Source organism: Lepus europaeus, chromosome 22 (assembly GCF_033115175.1).
Source record: "Lepus europaeus isolate LE1 chromosome 22, mLepTim1.pri, whole genome shotgun sequence".
Classification (NCBI taxonomy): domain Eukaryota; kingdom Metazoa; phylum Chordata; class Mammalia; order Lagomorpha; family Leporidae; genus Lepus; species Lepus europaeus.
In genome coordinates, this window is record NC_084848.1 from 42,078,633 (window position 1) to 42,096,252 (window position 17,620).

General features: G+C 38.0%; 1 pseudogene; it reads right to left on the minus strand.

The window, feature by feature from the left end:
• Positions 1 to 279: 279 nt before the first annotated feature.
• On the minus strand, positions 280 to 16,112 carry LOC133751455 (UBX domain-containing protein 6-like; annotated as a pseudogene).
• Between the last annotated feature and the right edge of the window lie 1,508 nt (positions 16,113 to 17,620).

The following is a 17,620-nucleotide window of genomic DNA, read 5'->3' on the forward strand; positions in this document are numbered from 1 at the left end:
AGCCTGAGGGCCTTGGAGGCAAACCCTGATTAGACTGCAGATCCACAAAGGCCCTTTCAGGGACTTTCCACTTCTGGGTGACTCCCAGTGTACGGACTCCCCTCTACTCTGGGCCACATTACACTAAAACTCATGACACTGTCCCATACCAAGCTTTCCTCAAAGCTTGTGCATGGTGACCTGTGTAGTGCCCTGGGCCAGCAACCGCCTATGGGCCAGGAACATGGGAGGTAGGAGCTGATGGTGCTAAGGTAGGCAACAGGGTCCATGCTCTGAGATTCAGTCTTGGTGGCACAGGTATGGCCCAGCCATGGTGGCCTCCCAGCAGCTCAAGGCAGCTTGATCTTGCCCGGCTCTGCCAGCAAATTCCCCAGGTGCAGGAAGTAGGTACTGCAGGCCTGGTCCCAGAGATTCCCTGCTCCCACTGCTCTCCAGGCCTGCCCCTGCCACCGGCCTCACTGCCAGTGGCTGTTTCCTGAAAGGGATTCACTGTTCAGTACATGGCAGTTTAATTTTCTGGTTTTGTGTTGACTCTGAAAACGTAGGCTATGTAATTATAGGGACTTATATTTACCCAGAGTAACTGCAATGTACTTTGTAAAAATTAACCTGGATATTTATTTTAAATAAAGTTTCAAGATTTTAGAGTGTTTCATTTTATAAGTTCGAGTATAATTTCGGTAATAATTTCTACTTTTGGACAAAAATATCCTTTGAAATTTGTCTCCCATAAATTGATATGATGTGAAATATGGGTTGTGAATGATGATCTCATTTGTTTGCTGCAGACATTGTTAAGTTCATAGAACCTGAGCAACTCAAACGGCAAAACCCTCCTAGTTCAGGAAGAGGTGGCACTCATTGTTTCTTGAAGATGTTTCCCAGACTTGCTTCCATTACAGAAGAGAAGAGTCCATTTTTTGCTACATTTTATGCTTTCAGATGGGATTGTAGCTTTTGCTTTACAAACACATTGCTCCTGGCAAGAGCCAGTAGTGGGAGGGTTGGAGAATGGTAAGATTCCTTCCACACCTATTTAGTAAAGTAGAAATAAAGAGGAAGGCAGATGTCAGGTAAGAGGCTTGTCTGAATTTTTTTTTCAAATGTAACAAGATTATATGTTTATTTTTTAGTAAAATAAAATCTTTTGTTCTTTTGTATGCAAGCAAATACAGTGCCTGGAACTTTCTAGATCTCAAGTGGTGGATTCAGTGTTCATTTGTTGTGCTTATACCTCAACCTACAAATTATACTCTTTGTATCAGTTATTAAATAAGCATGTAAAATTAACTCAATAAGAATACAGTTAGTTTAGATGTTTGGTGTTTATGAAATAGAAATAAGCACAGGAAAAGTAAGCATTACATGCTGGAAGGACATATTTATTATTCATAAATGATCCAAAGACTTGAAAGACCCATATTTATTATATAACCATATTTGTGAATTACCACTTAGGAACTTGAAGTGAAAAAGACAGTTATATATTTATATTAAGAATTCAAATACAAGTACATAACCCTCTCTCTCAAGTCTCACCATACCTTACTACAAAAGAAGGAAGCCTGAGGCCATGGAAGTTCAAATATATAAAACATACTGAAATAACAAATATTTTGATCTAAGCTCAAGCAAATCAAATAATGAATTGCAAAGATTTTCATACAATTTGACTCAATGAAAACATAAACAGGTTAACAGCTGAAAAAATCTTGAAAAATATGAAGTTTATTGGGTATGAACAATGTATTTCATTAAAAAAAAAGCCTACAACAGGTTTATTTCATTCTGACTCCCATATTTTTAAGAATTATAATTCACTATACACAAGTTGCAAATTAAGATAGAACAAATACGTGGCAACATCTGGAGATATTTGTAATTTGTACAATGAAGTTCTGCAAAAGATAAAGAATTTAAACCATTAAAAAATTTAAATGAAGGGCCTAGTGGTGTTGCAGGTAAAGCCACCACTTGTGATGCCAGGATCCCATATGGGTGCCAGTAGGTGTCTTGGCTGCTCACTTCTGATCCAACTACCTGCTAATGGCCTAAGAAAGAAGAAAAACTTTGCCCAGGTGTTGGGATTCTGCCACACATGTGCAAGACCCTGAGGAAGCTCTTGGCTCTTGTCTTCAGCCTGGCCCATCCCTGGTCATTGAGGACATTAGAGAAGTAAATCAGCAGCTGGAAGCCTTCTCTCTCTCTGGGTCTCTCCCTCTCTCTCTGTAACTTTCAAATAACTAAATAAATAGATCCTAACAAAAAGATAAAGTGAACACAAATTAATTTTTCTGATCATATTGATTTGACTCAATCAAATGTATTGGAAATATGAGGTTAATGATATTCTCATACACTATTAGTTAATGAAATGAATACATTCTTTCATATGGTAATTTAGTAAGATATATTCAAATTTGAAACATAGCATCCTTTCTATCTTGTAAGAACTTCACTGGAATTAGATCCTACACAAAACACTGGATATTGTGAAATCCTATGCACACCTATAAGAACTTTTCTAATGTATTATACGTATCATATATAAAACATAATGGCGATTGTTTCAACAAAATAACAGACTAGTTATTAGATTTGTGGGTTTTGTTTCCAATGTATGAATGCTCAAATGATAGACATTTAAATTAATTTATTGAGGGCTTGCCTACAATGTTACATATTCTGTAAACATTTCTGAATGTTGGATAAAACCTATAAAAACATATCCAAAGATCTTTGATCTTTAATCTTAATCTTTAGTCTTTTTTATATACTTATTTGACAGAGTTAGACAGTGAGAGAGAGACAGAGAGAAAGGTCTTCCTTTCATTGGTTCACCCCCAAAATGGCCACTACTGCCAGAAATATGCCAATCCGAAGCCAGGATACAGGTGCTTCCTCCTGGTCTCCCATGTGGGTGCAGGGGCCCAAGCACTTGGGACATCCTCCATTGATTTCCCGGGCCACAACAGAGAACTTGACTGGAACAGGAGCAACTGGGCCTAGAACCCGGTGCCCATATGGGATGCTGGTGCTGCAGGTGGAGGATTAATCAAGTGAGTCATAGTGCTGGCCCCCAAAGATCTTTAATCTTAACCTAGTATGGCAAACTTTTCTATAAAGAGCCAAGTAGTAAGTATTTTAGACTTTATGGACTGTAATGCCTCTGCTGTCATCTAAAATATGTGTAAGCTATAGGTAAACAGATGGGGTTGTATTCCAATAAAACTTTTTACAAAAACAGAAATGAGCTAGATTTAGCCCACAGGAGCTACCACTGCAATGAATTTTCCTTTTCAGAATATCATGAATACATGTCATTACTCATTTTAAAGATATAATATCCCAGGGTGTGCCATACTATGACTTTCAAGAGGGAATTAAAAATAAATCTTTTGGGGCTGACTCTGTGGCATAGCAGGTAAAGATGCTGCTTGCAGTGCCAGCATCCCATATGGGTGCCGGTTTGAGTCCCAGCTGCTCCACTTCTGATCCAGCTCTCTGCTATGGCCTGGGCAAGCAGTAGAAGACGGCCCAAGTGTTTGGGCCCCTGACCTGGTGGGAGAGCTGGAAGAAGCTCCTGGTTCCTGGCTTCAGATCAGTGCATCTCCGGCCATTGCAGCCAATTGGGGAGTGAACCAGAGGATGGAAGACCTCTCTCTCTTTCTGCCTCTCCTTCTCTCTCTGTGTAACTCTGACGTTCAAATGAATAAATTTTTAAAAACTATAGAGATAAATGATAATTAGATGATTACAAAAAGGTCAAAATGTTAAATTCAGTACAATTATCAGGAAAATATTAAAGAAATGTGTATCAAGAATTATACTTGCTAATTTCAAAATATAAAGATGATTTCCAGTCCTTTAAAACTACAGAGAAGGCAAAGAATGCATCATCTTGAAAATGAAAAGAATTACTTTGGTCTAAGAAAATGTATACAGGTTGGTATAATGATGCATTGGGACACCCCACTACATCCCATATCAGAGTTCCCATTTGAGTCCCAGCTCCACTGTTTTGGATCCAGATCACTTCTAGTGTGCCTGGGAGGGATCAGTTGATACTAAAATACTTAACTGCCTGACACTGCCCACATGGGAGGCCTGACTTGGTCAGGTCCAGCCCTGGATGGTGCAGCTATGTGTAGTGAGCCATTAGATGGAAGATCTCTCTCTCTCTCTGTCTCTCTCTCTCTCCTTCTCTCTCTCTCCCTTTTCCCCAACATCCTCCTCAGATTTTTACATAAAAAAAGAAAATGTAAACATCAAAATTTTCAGGAGAATGTAGAGAAATACCCTCCAGTTGGTGAGGTCTCAATGAGAAGCCCATCCAAGATGGTCACAGGTTCGCTATTCTAGCATTGGTAGACAGTAGAGTATTGATAATATACATGTGATAGTAATATTTTGAAACTCAAAATAGACTGATATTATAACATAGGTTTGAATATTGCAAATTAAAACTAAATATCAACAACAGCTATAAGAAGATACAAAGAAATAATTTATTATGAATTATCTATTATCTTTAGACTATAATCAACATATGAGTTTCATAGCACGAATTACTATGCCAGATCTAGAAATCTCTGATCAACTTGTCATGAAAGATGTCATTGTAAATCACAGAATTTTCCATGATTTCATTATCACACGGGAGAAAGGTAACATTGATGGCCACACATTCACAGTGTTAATATTGGGAGAAACTGTTATACTAATAGCATACACAGGCAATAGTAATTACGACATGACAGAGGTAAAAACAATTCACGTTCTCATAAATAATATATAATGTGATTACTCTCAATAGAATGAGTAATTTGTTAGAACCCATAATAGAGTGAATCTTGGCTGCTGCACTTCTGATCCAGCTCCCTTATAATCCACCTTGGAATGCAGTAGAAAAGGTCCATATGCTTGGACACTTACACCCTTTAAGAAGCTCCTAGTTCCTGATCCAGTCCTCACCACAACCATGATTTGAGTAGTGAGCCAGAGGGTGGGAAGACCTCTCTCTCTCTCTCTCTTTCTTTCAATCTCTCTCTCTCTCTGCATTTCAAATACATACTTCTTTTAAAAAAGAAACAATTAAAATTTTATTTAAGAATAAATATAGAGCTTCAGGATTTTCAATCAAGAAAACATCACTCCATAAATAAATAAAAAACTTTAAGACAACTGTATCTAGAAGGACACTGTGGACTATTTCAATTCCAATGTTAAATTGAATTCATCACAATCCAGATACAGTGAAGGGAAATGAACTTGAATGGGGGAAAGAATATACTGAACATAGGTAGTACAGAAAAAATGTGCACTTTAAAGTAGACAGGAAAGCTTAGACACCTTCCTTGAGTTAATAAACTCTCAGTAAAAATAGTAACCCACAATGCTAACACTTGCCTACAACTTGGGTACTGACTGATGTTATAAAATGGTGACAGTAATAAAATCAAATAAAAATAAATGAAAAGTGATGTTCATAGCACTGGATAAATTGTGATTAGGAAAACACTGAGCAGTTTGGTAGGAATAATTACTAAGTGGCAACTAAACAAAGGGATTTAGTGAAAATAGTCTTTTAAATCATATTTTTAAAATGATTGCATATCGCAGGAAGTTAAGATAATGTAACCCAACAGAAGAACCCTGACATAAAGATTTCCTCATGTAAAATATGGCAGATGTCTTAAACAGCACTCTGGCCTCAGAATTAGCCCTTAAGGCATTTGTATCTGGCTGAAGAGCCCATGAGAGTATTTTAGGCATGGAAAGCCAAGACACTCTGGAAAAATAAAAAGACCTAAATCAAAGATCTCTGCAAGTGAGATCCCAGTGGAAAGAATGGGCCATCAAAGAAGGAGGTACCTTTCTCTGAAGGGAGGAGAGAACCTCCACTTTGACTATGACCTTGTCTAAATAAGATCAGAGTCGGCGAACACAAAAGGCTTCCATAGCCTTGGCAATTCATGACCAGAGCCTAGGGAGATTACTGGCACCATAAACAAGAGTGTCAAATTGTTAAATCAACAACAGGAGTCACTGTGCACTTACTCCTCATGTAGGATCTCTGTCCTTAATGTGTTGTACAATGTGAATTAATGCTATAACTAGTACTCAAACAGTACTTTACACTGTGTTTCTGTGTGGGTTCAAACGGTTGAAATCTTTACTTAATATATACTAAATTGATCTTCTGTATATAAAGATAATTGAAAATGAGTCTTGATGTGAATGGACTGGGAGATGGAGCGGGAGATGGGAGGGTTGCGGGAGGGAGGGAAGTTATGGGGGGGAAGCCATTGTAATCCATAAACTGTACTTTGGAAATTTATATTTACTAAATAAAAGTTAAAAAACATAATGCTATTGAAAATGTAAACAGTAGTGATAAATTTGGAGATCCCTAAAAACTTCCAAATAGCAAAAAACTATGTGATTCTGATAGCATGAAGCAGTACATTCATGTTAGACCATTCAGAGATACTATGTACAGGAAAGATTCCAAGATAACTTAGAAAATTTCCATGGGACTGATAAACCTACAATGAAAAAGCCACATATTCATAATGCAAGAACCAGTTTACCTAAGAAACTGAAATTATATATAAGTGATAGCATTAAATTCAAAGGCAAAAGAAAAAAAAGAATTAAATGCTATGACAAAAATGATATGGTGGCAACTGTAAGTGGATAGAGTAATTTTGTAAAAAAAAATTAATGCCAAGATTATGTGACAAATTTTTAGTGAACAATTAATTATTCCTTAATATTACATGTAAAAACCATGTGAAACTTTCAGAAACTAAAATCCAGAAAATTTCTTTTCCCTAGTGATTTTAAAGGAGCACCAGCATTAAGAAAATCCATAAAATCAATAAAGACTTGAAAACATCCTTGAAAGAGGAAAAGAGAATGCTGGTCTCAGATGGATATGGGATGTCTTGAAGATAAAAATTTCTTAGGTTCCTTACAAAATTTTGAGAGAACTGACAACACAATACAAAGCCAACATACATGCCCACATGTTCACAGTGCTAGCACTGGTACATACTGTGATTAGATAATATAATTGGACAATAGTCATAAATTCAAATACAAAGTACAAGTTAAAAACTTTTCTCTATTAGGGTACAAATATATTGTGATAATAATCACTAGAACTGTTTTTATGGGAGTGAAACTACAATAAGAACATATAAGATCATTTCATAAAAAATAGTCCATTGAATTCTTTAAAATGCAAAAAAAGGAAGAATAAATGGAAATAAAGCAAACATTTTGAAAATTACCAGATAAACATTGATGGAAATATATTTGTATCTAAATCTTTGAAAATTAAAATTAAAATTTTATAGTCCTCCAGAATTCCAGAAAAAGCTAAAAAAAATCCTCTAGGAACTGAGAAAGATTGGGTTAAGGTGGCCTCAGAATTTGGGGCATGAAATAGTTGCAGAGAGAATTCAAAAAATTTCCATCATGTTGATGTCATAAGAAGAAGCCACTCAAATGGGATATTGATGATATAAACAGGTCACACAGTGAATAAAGACAACAATTAAAAAATCTGCATTTCTCTGGCCTCAGAATCAGCCCTTAAGGCAATTGGATCTGGCTGAAGAACCTATGAGAGTATTTTAGGCATGGAAAGCCAAGACACGCTGGGGAAAAAAAAATATGAAAAAGAAGAAGAAGACCTAAATGAAGGATCTCAGCGAGTGTGATCCCAGTGGAAAGAACGGGGTCATCAAAATAGGAGGTGCCTTTCTCTGAAGGGAGGAGAGAACTTCCACTTTGACTATGGCCTTGTCGGAATGGGATCGAAGATGGCGAACCCTAAAGGCTTCCATAGCCTTGGCAACTCATGGCTAGAGCCTAGGGAGATTACTGACGCCATAAACAAGAGTGTTAAATTGTTAAAACAACATCAGGAGTCACTGTGTACTTACGTCCCATGTGGGATCTGTCCTTAATAGGTTGTTGAAGGTGAAGTAATGATATAGCTAGTACTGAAACAATATTCTTACACTTTGTGGTTATGTGTGGGTGCAAACTGATGAAATCTTTACTTAGTATATACTGAAGCGATCTCCTGTATATAAAGATAATTGAAAATGAAAAAAAAAAAAACCCTTGGTTTTTTAAATTGGAAATTACATAGAAAAATAATCAATCTTTTTTTAATTATTTTGCAGAATCTCGGTCATTAATGTGATGTACACTGTTATTTAATGCTATAACTAGTACTCCAACAGTATTTTTTTCACTTTGTGTTACTATGGGAGGGCAAACTGTTGAAATCTATATATGTACTAAACTGATTTTCTATATATAAAGAGAATTGAAAATGAATCTTGATGGGAATGGAAGGGGAGAGCGAGTGGGAAAGGGGAGGGTTGTGGGGGGGGGGAGTTGTGTGTGGGGGGCTTTGTAATCCATAAGCTGTACTTTGGAAATTTATATTCACTAAATAAAAAAAAATAAAATAAAAGTGCTATAGTCACATAACGGAATACTATGCAACAATAAAACCTTATATTTAAAAGTAAAAAAAAATGTGCATTTTACATGTGAATTATGTTTTGATGATTGTAATTAGAATATAGGATAAATAATAGAGTGATCAAAAGACATAAAGGAATTTGGTGAACAAAAATCTAGTAAATATTTTTACCATGAGAAAAATTTTAAAATCAAGGATGAAAAATCAAGGAATATTTTTGGTGCCTTAATTCTTTAATTATTCTATCATTTTCAACTTTTGGCTTATTTCCATTGGAAGTATCAAGTGAATATCCTTGTGTATATATGTCTCTTCACAATCCTGATAATTTTATTTTCATTCTTTTTCTAAAATTTTATTTATGTTATACAACTCTCATGTATTTTATATATAGTGATTTAGAAACACTGTGATATTTCTACCCTACCCTCCCTTTCATCCATGTTCCAACCTTTCAACCTCCTCCCTCTCCCACTACCACTGTTAAATTTTACAAAGATATACTTTCAGTTTAATTAATGTATGTAAAGTTAGCCCCAAATTAAGTAAAAGAGTTAAATAAACAGTATAAGGAAAATGGAAAAAAATAATAATTTTCATCAAATTGATGAAACCACAATGAAAAATAAACCAGGATGAGCTACAGTTTTCTGTGCTAGGATCAGCATACACTATATCATGATGTATACATGTCACAGAAATAAAAGATGAGGATTAAGGGTAATGTGCGTATTAGGATATAACCCATAATCTGATTATTGGAAGTGACAGCAATAATGTAGGAGCAATAGCATAACAAGCATATACAACAGGATTGGGTCAACCAACATGTATTAAATTTGCATTAAACTTGAGAAATAAAAGAAGAAATCAACAATTATAAGTAAGGAAAATATGCCATTTATAACCAAAAAAAAACCCTTAAATGAAAGATACTGGCAGTTATATTTATGCACAAAAACTACCAAAGTTAAAAGTATATTACCTAAAAAGGGAGAATGAGAATAAGAGCCAAAGTCTTTCTGATGAACTATATACATAAAAATGGCCAACAAAATTAATAAAATTTTGAGTATGCTTATGATCTTCCAATATAAAATCCAAGCAACATATGGATAAGTTTAGTTCTAGGATGGGCTTTCATTAGATTACTAATCATTTACACAGGTGATAAGAATACATTCAGGCCGGCGCCGTGGCTCAACAGGCTAATCCTCCGCCTTGCGGCGCCGGCACACCGGGTTCTAGTCCCGGTCCGGGCACCGATCCTGTCCCGGTTGCCCCTCTTCCAGGCCAGCTCTCTGCTGTGGCCAGGGAGTGCAGTGGAGGATGGCCCAAGTCCTTGGGCTCTGCACCCCATGGGAGACCAGGATAAGCACCTGGCTCCTGCCATCGGAACAGCGCGGTGCGCCGGCCGCAGTGCGCTACCGCGGCGGCCATTGGAGGGTGAACCAACGGCAAAAGGAAGACCTTTCTCTCTGTCTCTCTCTCTCACTGTCCACTCTGCCTGTCAAAAAAAAAAAAAAGAATACATTCAAAGACAAAACCAGATACACAAAGAGGTGTATTGGTTAGAATAAAATTTATGTTATATTCTCAAAATTACCAGTAACATTCAATTGAGAAAAACAATATTAATGTGACAAGCACATTAAAGAGATTTTTTGTGAAAAATAGCCCATATATATATATATAGTTTATTTACTTATATATTTGTATATAGAACAAAACTTTAGAAATGTATACATAAATATAAAATCTATTAACTAAAAAGTATAATTTAGAGTTCCATAATAATCTAGCTACTGGTCATTACAAGAATGGGGAGCAAGCCACCAGCTGTAGCTCATAGTTTCTGTCTCTCCTTCTTTACCAACCTCTAAAATTAGATGAATATATACAATCTTGAGGTCAAAACCACATCAAGATCCTGACACTTACCCACATAATCGTCAGGAAATGTGCCAATATCTAGACACACAGTGCAAAATTTGAATAATCAAAAAACTGAATAATCAATGATTTATTTAGACTTGGGAGTGCAGTGGAGGATGGCCCAAGTGTTTGGGCTCTGCACCCCTTGGGGGAGACCAGGATAAGCACCTGGCTCCTGCCATCGGAACAGCGCGGTGCGCTGGCCGCAGCGCGTTACCGCAGCGGCCATTGGAGGGTGAACCAATGGCAAAAGGAAGACCTTTCTCTCTGTCTCTCTCTCACTCTCCACTCTGCCTGTCAAAAATAAAAAAAAATCCAGAAGTTTTATATATATATATAAACATATATATCCACATATTATATGTAGGTAATTATTTTTTTCATGTATATGTATATATTACCTTGAGAAGAGAGAATGATTATGCTTGGCTAAGATGGCTCTGAGACACTGTATACCTGAATGTTTCCAAGACAACTTATAGAATGTTGGGTGTGATGGTGACCTCACAATAAAAATTTAAATCATCATAGACAATGGTCACAGGGCTGGGATTAGCCTAGACTAGAATATTTGTGAAAAAGAGTAAGTTCAATGAATTCAAGGTTCAAAAAAATTTACTTAAATTTCCAAAGTAAATGGTTAATTTCAAGTTACATGTGTATATATAAGGCTAAAAATGAACTCCCCAGCTAATGAGACTGATGGAACAGCCCTAGTTTGTTCTCAGGTACTGTGAATATAAAATTTGTTTGGACAACTACCAGAAATTGGAGAGTTGATCGCCTAACAGTGATAAAGCAAATCATGGTAGCCTGAAGTTTCCTGCACTAGAACTGGCACCAATTAGATTATTGACTGTTTACTCAGGCTACAGTAAACAAAATCAAATACAACATGAAAAGTAGAGAAATGGGACAATTTTATATGTGTGGTATATTGACTATTGGATATACCAATGGCAAATTTGGTAGAAGCAGAAATAAGGCCCAAAGGGGATGTAACAGACATAGATAAAAACAGCCCTAAATAAACATTTAAGCTACAGAAAATTTGTACTTTCTTAAATCAAGTAAATTGTGTGCCATTGAATTCAATAATCTTAGAGCCAAGATAACAGTGTCTCAAGCTAAAGCATGGAAAACTTAAAGTGAGTGGCCAATTTTGAGTCTCTAAAAATAAAGAAGCTAGAAAACACATGTATACTTGAAAGTGAAACAATGTAATATCGAAAAGTTATTTTATAGAACATGAAGATGGAAGTTACTAATACAACCTGAACAATTTTGAGTAAATCCATGGCATTATTAGGTAAATGCCCAAAAGAATGGTCATATATTGTCAGTGCTAAGATTAGATTTCATGTGGATATTGATATACACAAAGTAATAAATTAAAAATGAAGATAAAAATACAAATCTGATGCAATGGGAAGGGAAAATTTGCTTTGCCTTAAGTAACAATGAGTATTATAGTGTTTGACATAATTTAAAGACAAACATGTGGATGGGTATTTCCATAAAAGGGTCCAGAATAAACTGGAAAATTGTAGAATGGCAGGGACATGTATTTTGGAATATTTCTGAAATCAGAAAATAATTTATAGCTCCAGTAACATCCAGAAAGATGTAGTATCCCATGCTGATGCCAATGATGGCACTGGCCCCATAAGGTGCTGAAATCCTGTACTCATGACAGTTTCTAGGACAACTTCCAGCATTTAAGTTGAGTTTATAACCACAGAATCATAAACCAAACCCTGGCACCTACTGTTTCCCTGTGTCAGTATTGTCATAATTCAGGTCATTAATTACACATTCAGGTGGCAGTGGTAAATTCTAAGACAAAATAAAGAGATATACACTCTATATAAGACAGTTCATTATGATTTTATGTTGTACAGTTTAGTAATTTGGTAGAAAAAGAGTCAAAATCATATAGAGATGGCATAGAGGAATATAAAACTTAAAATTACATTAAAATAATAGAAATGTCAGGAACTTAAATTAGAAAAGACCATGCTGACTAATATATTAACTTTTAGTGGGCATACAAGTACCTTGATCAATAAATATTTAGGGTCCAATTTTGATTTTTGAGTACTAAAAAATAACAAATTGTAAACAGGATACATTAACTCTGAAAGAGTCTGCTGTAGTGACACAATGTTGTACAATCATGTACATGGAAGGAGTGAGACAACTTAGAGAAATGTGAGCCACTTGATGACTTCAAAAAGAGAATCCTGACTAGAATGAGCAAATGCTTTCAGGGCTATGATTAACATGTATTTTGATATTGAGTAGTAGGGAATAATTTTGTAGAAGTTGTAGGGAATGATGCATTTTTGACAAAATAGTATACAGGAATTTTGTGGAAAAGAAACATATATATACATATATATATATATATATATGTATGTATAAAGTTATAAAAGAAAATAAATTTAACAGAACTTAAAACAAGAATATTTCAAGTATCTTAACAAAATATATTTGAAATATAACACTGATATGAAGAAATGACTTTGTAAATATTTCCAAAATCAAGTGAAAGTGTGTAGTTCCAAAAGAGTCCATGAAATTTAACAAAACATCTGTCCTGCAAAGGAGAATGATGACACTGATGCAAAATGATTCAATGCAATGTTGTGCATGAACATTGTCTGAAAACTGGAAAAATTTAGATAAAGTTGATTACATTACAAAGATAAATTAACCCAAGATTGCCACAGGTAACTTGTTCTATCACTGACATAAGTTACACTATTAATGAAAAAATAAAGGCAATAATAATGAATTCAAAAATAGCAATGGAATAAAGTATGTATTTGATGACATAAATTGATGATCATGTTCAACTGAAGTGTAATTTTAAAAATAAATTATTCAGATATGGCATGGCACATTACATTTTAATTATTGTGACTAGAAACTTGTGATTTGTATTTATAGAATTTTAAGCAGACATAGGGGAAAATTTTTTTAAAATAGGCCTAATATTATATTTACAAAAGAGTAAATAATTACAGGAATATAATGCAGATCAAATTTTTTAAAGATTTATTTTATTTATTTGAAAGAATTCCAGAGAGAAGTAGAGAGAGAGAGAAAGAGGACTTCCATCTGCCAGTTCACTCCCTGAATGGCCGCTATGGCAAAGGCTGCTAGAATCTGATTCCAGGAGGCAGGAACTTCTACCAGGACTCCCACATGGATGCTGAGGCCCAAGCATTTGGGCCAACCTCTTCTTTTCCCAAGCACATTAGCAGGGAGCTGGTTCAGAAGTGGAGCAGCCAGGACTTGAACTGGCACCCATATAGGATACCACAGCTGCAGGCTGGGGCTTTCACCTGCCACACCACAGCATGGGCCCCTAGACCAATGCATGTTACTTAGCATAATAATTCTGAAACAAAGATAAAAGTGTGTTAATCTAGCATGTGGAAATTTTGAAGATCAACATTGAATTATGTGTACCATTGAATCTATAAAATGTTCTAAAGCATGTGTATTCTTGGAAGGGTGAATGGTCCACTATTTCAATACAGTTCTCAGGAAATGTGCAAATGAATGTTCTGAGCTGACGTATGGAATTTTGTTTGAAATGATGAACTCACAATGAAAATGGCAAGAAAATTTCAAGAGTGAAAGTCTGATGTTAGCTCTTCAAGGAAGATGGATGAGAAATATAGATGAAAATGATGAAATGGGACATGAAATAAGACTTAGATGCACATAGTATGCTAAAAAAATTGAAAATGTCTGTGAACAGAACTGAGTCATTCTTTAGGCATGATAACAAAGTAGCGAATACATATACAGGAAGTGGATGAAGATATCAATTAAATTAACTCTTAAAGAATAAAAAGAAAATTGTCATATTTTAAAACAAGAAACCAACATGTCTCATAACAAAGTTAAGTTAATGGAATGGAAGTATACAGAATTACACTTTGGAAAATAAAAGAACCAAGGTAAATATCTTGTCCATACAATCCACAATTTGGTATATATATTGCATATATACCCATGTGTATTTGCTTCTGAAAAATTATGAACATGAAAGTTTCACGAAAGGATATGAGGTACCGACATCACAATGAAAGGCAAGCCAGGGTAAGCCCAGGTTCCCCATGTTAAAATTACAACAACATAGGCCAGCACTGCAGCTCAATAGGCCAATCCTCCGCCTACAGCGCCGGCACACACCCAGGAGTGCAGTGGAGAATGGCCCAAGTCCTTGGGCCCTGCACCCGCAAGGGAGACCAGGAGAAGCACCTGGCTCCTGGCTTCAGATCAGCGCGATGCGCCGGTCGCAGTGGCCATTGGAGGGTGAACCAACGGAAAAGGAAGACCTTTCTCTCTCTCCCTCTCGGTCACTGTCCACTCTGCCTGTTAAAAAAAAAAAATTGCAACAACATAGCATGGCAATGACATACAGCACTGCTACAGAGCACTGCTAGGGAAGTGTAAATAATCTCACCAGCCCGCACTCCCTCAAGGCCAGGTTCTCCTCCTCCAGCAGCTCCTGCCCCCCAGGCCAGCAGCTCCAAGGGCAGCCAGCCGCTCTCCAAGGTCTCCGGATGAAGCTGTACAACACCCAGACGCTCGCGGGCACAGAAGGTCCCTGCGGGCAGGACGGTCAGGGCCGACTGGACAGCCCGCGCCCCGCCCCCGGCCCTCCCGGGGCACCCACGCCCCCCCACCCCCGGCCCCCGCAGCAGGCAGCCTTCCTGGAGGCGCGCGCGCAGCAGCGGGAACCTGTACCTGCGCAGCGCCCTCTGCTGGTCCTCCTCGCGCCTGGCCTTAGCCCGCAGCACGCTCCGCCGCTCCACCACTCGGCCCTGAACCTCTGCTCCGGCTTCACCTGTTGAGGCCGAGGAAGACCGCGGGCAGCTTGACCTTGGAGGCCAGCGGCGTGGTCCGCAGGGCTCGGCGGCCAGCGGCTGCTCCTTGCGCCTGTGCAGGCTCTGCGGCTGGGCCAGCACCGCCTGGCTCAGCACCTAGAACTCTTCCGGGCTCTCCTGATCAGGACTGGAAGCAGGGCCTTCTGGAACCGATGGCCTCAAAACACCTGTGCGGCCCTCCAAGCAGTTGATGCGCTCCGGGAACAGCTTGTGCTGCAGCTTGGTCTTCGGTATTCTCCTCCTCGGGGTGCAGGTGGAGGTTGTCCAGGTACTTGGCAGTGGTGTCCACGCCCAGCTTCACCCGGTCACGGGCTTGGTTGAACGTGTGGATCTTCATGATGGACACAGCCACCGAGAGAATGGCCTCCTTGATGCCGGCCTCCCGCTGGTCCCTGCTCAGGGCGGCCCTGGGAGCGGGCAGGTGAAGCTCACGCCAGCACCGCCAGGTGAGCTGTGCCCTCCTCTCTGGCCTCAGGGACCGCGTTAGTGCCTTGTGCCTCGGGGCTCCCGCGGACAGTGGCCTGGGCTCGCAGCTCCTCCCTCACCTGGTTCCCCGTGGACTTGGGGCCCTGGGCCCGGGGCTGCTTCTGCTCCAGCCGCCGCCATCTGCGCCTCATTGTGGGTCCCCGGCGGGGCTGCCTCAGAGGCAGCTGGTTGGGTTTCTCCTTGGGGGCCTTCTCCCCCAGGGAGTCTGGGTTTCTGACCGGCCCCGCACTCTTGAATTTGATGTCTGCCTTGATCTCCTGGAAGAATTTCTTCATGTTGGCGGGGGCCCAGCGGGGGAGGGGGACACGGCCCAGTCAGGGAGGGCTCAATTATTATATTTACAGGAAAAATATGGGTACAGAGAACTACATTTTGGACAAGTTCAAAAATCTAAGATAGTTTAATTTTTCATTCTCTAAATATTCACGAAAGTAAATATAAATTTCCTGTCAATGAGTATGATGACACTAGGGCCTAGAAGATTCTGAAGAGCTAGAAACATAACAGTTACTCAGAAACCATCCAAAATATACAGGGAGTTGATGACTTCAAAATGAAAAATGAAAACATCATGTTCTCTCTGATGTGTAGTCACTAATAAACAGAGTACTAAACAAATTCATTGTATATGAGTGAAACTGTCATGTTGGGATTTGATTATTATTTATAGTGTTTGTCTACTCCCATGAACTGCGGTCTTTCTCCTTTTGACTTGTTGAACTCTTTATTTAGTGCTGCATTTTGCCTGTGACTATAAAGTAAATAAAAATGTTACCCCAAAAATTCAAAAAGAAAGGAAGGAAGCGGGAAGGAGATAAATGTCATTATATCCTTAGAATTGTACCTTTGAAATACATGAAATCTGTTCTCTTTATATTAATACAAATAAATTATTAAAAACATATGATCCATTCTACTGAGTGTGATAAGGTATTTTATTCTGCCCTGTGACTTGCCTGGTTTTTCTTCAAGAAAGTATTTTTATCATATTGTGCTCAACATTAGATGATATGTAAAATGCAACCAAGAAAGGGGTATCAAAGAACTGTGCTTCCTCTTTGAACCAGACTGTAATTAGCTTTTTTCCCATGCCATTAGCCAGGAGCTGGATTGGCAGCCAGGACGTGAATCAGTGCTCATATGGGGTGCTGTCATCATGGGAAGAGGAATTATCTGCTCTGCCACAATGCTGGCTCCTCATGCACTTTTATTTGTAAATGGTCTTTTATGAAGTGGGTTCATATAATTTTCCTTTCTCATTGGTTTGTCTTATTGTTGAGTTATAAACATAACTAGCCAATACTTTCAGTTGCCAACAGTAACAGTACTAAAATTCCAACAACATGCCTATCACTCTCACTCTTCTCATTAGTAAAAATAAAATTTCAGCAACCATAACCCATAAAATTGTACAACAAAGGAGGACCAGAGACTGTTCCTGAACAATAATTCAATTTAATTCCAGGTGACATCTTAGTTTGATTTATCTGGTACTCTAAAAGCATACACCATATGCTAGGTCATAAAGTAAGTCTCAGCAAATTCAAAAACTTTGAAATAATATCATGCATCATCTCAGATGGGAAGTGGAATAAAGGTGGAAGTCAACATCTCAGGATTCTCTAGATCATGTGGAAACACATCGAGACTGAACAAGATGTTTCTGAATTAACAGTGGGTCATACAAGAAATCAATACAGCATATAAAAAGGAATGGGATACAGCAAAAGCAGTGTTAAGGGTGAAGTTTATAGCAATCAGTGCCTACATGAAAAAATCGGAA